The following is a 1,477-nucleotide window of genomic DNA, read 5'->3' on the forward strand; positions in this document are numbered from 1 at the left end:
CTGACTGTCATTTGCATTGACTAACCATGAAAATCAGAGAAAGATATAATTTGTATAATAATTTGGAACGCGGTGTAAAGCATCCTTGCTAAATAAAAGTATTGGGCTAATTTCTATACCCCCCCCCCCCCCCCCCCCCCCCCCCCCCCCCCCCCCCCCCCCGGCCCCACCCCCCCCCTAAAAAAAAAATATTCTGACTCCAAGCTTTTGAATGGTTTTGGTATAATGTTACAAAAGCTTTTATTTCAGATAAATGCTGATATTTGGATCTTTATTACTGTTAAAAAAAAAAAACTGGTAGTGTAAGTATGTAGCCTATGTATCACACTCATATCACATCTTGCTTTGGACAAGAATAAAACCTCAGGTCCGACAATATCGTGTCTTTATAAATTTAAATCTAGCTTTATCCGCATTGGCCCATGGAAGCTTCTATGAACACACTTGACTAAAAAATCGCGGGGGACGAATTTACGTTTTATTAAAAAGTATAACATATAATACACTCATGGCGCGCGCACACATTATAATGTCCCTGCTTGTTGGTCCTCGGCGAAAAAAAAAAAAAAAGTGCGTCTGCCCACCGGGAAAGTGCCCGATTACCAGTCCAGCCCTGGCAGGGGTCCGCCAGACATTCGGCAACAACATGCTCTGAACAATCAGCCAATGAGCGAGCGGTTTGGTCGTGACGCGGTAATACTATTCGTCAGGCGGCCAATCCGAGCGCGTGAAACAATTTGCAACAATTCATCGACGATTTGTTTCATCCTTCTCTGAGGATGCAGGACAATCTTCTCTGTTTCTTTAAGATTTTGAGCTTCACGTGCTATCAGAAATTTCCTATTTTCCACTTATGAAGTCGTGATTAGGAGCTTGTTGTATTCTATTCAAGTGCTTTTAATGTCGGAAAGAACAAAATGTAGCATCCCATTGTTTAACTAAAGCCGGGCTCACACTACAGGATTGAATGACTAGCCAAAACATATGGCGTTATTTTACTGACAAATGTCGAGAGCGCATTACTGTAGCGCGAAAGCACATTAATACAGTGCGCGAGCGCGAATCTCTCCGCTATGGCAAGCCCAAAGGGTCAGAATTACTCTATAGATTAATCGCGTTTGCAGCCAAACGCCGTCAAATACCGCTTTTTAAACCGTATTTGCGCCGCAAAATACGCCGTCGTGATTAAACGCTGTACAAAAAAAGCTCTGAATATACTGAGCACAGATCATTTTAGCCAAATGAATAAATAGGATATATTTATGTACAACAGCATATACATTTTTGGATATTTTCATCTCTACTAACATTAAACATATTAAAGATTGCACCTCTTAATCATAGTTTAATGTAGGCTTATTGCTAAGATTTCATGTTCAGCAATTATCCTACCTTCCTCATTTTATGTATTCAATTTATTACACAGATACCTTTTACTACTGCGTTAGAACTGGACACAGGTCTAGCCGGCATTAAG

The sequence above is a fragment of the Cyprinus carpio genome, chromosome B25 (assembly GCF_018340385.1).
Source record: "Cyprinus carpio isolate SPL01 chromosome B25, ASM1834038v1, whole genome shotgun sequence".
Classification (NCBI taxonomy): Eukaryota; Metazoa; Chordata; class Actinopteri; order Cypriniformes; family Cyprinidae; genus Cyprinus; species Cyprinus carpio.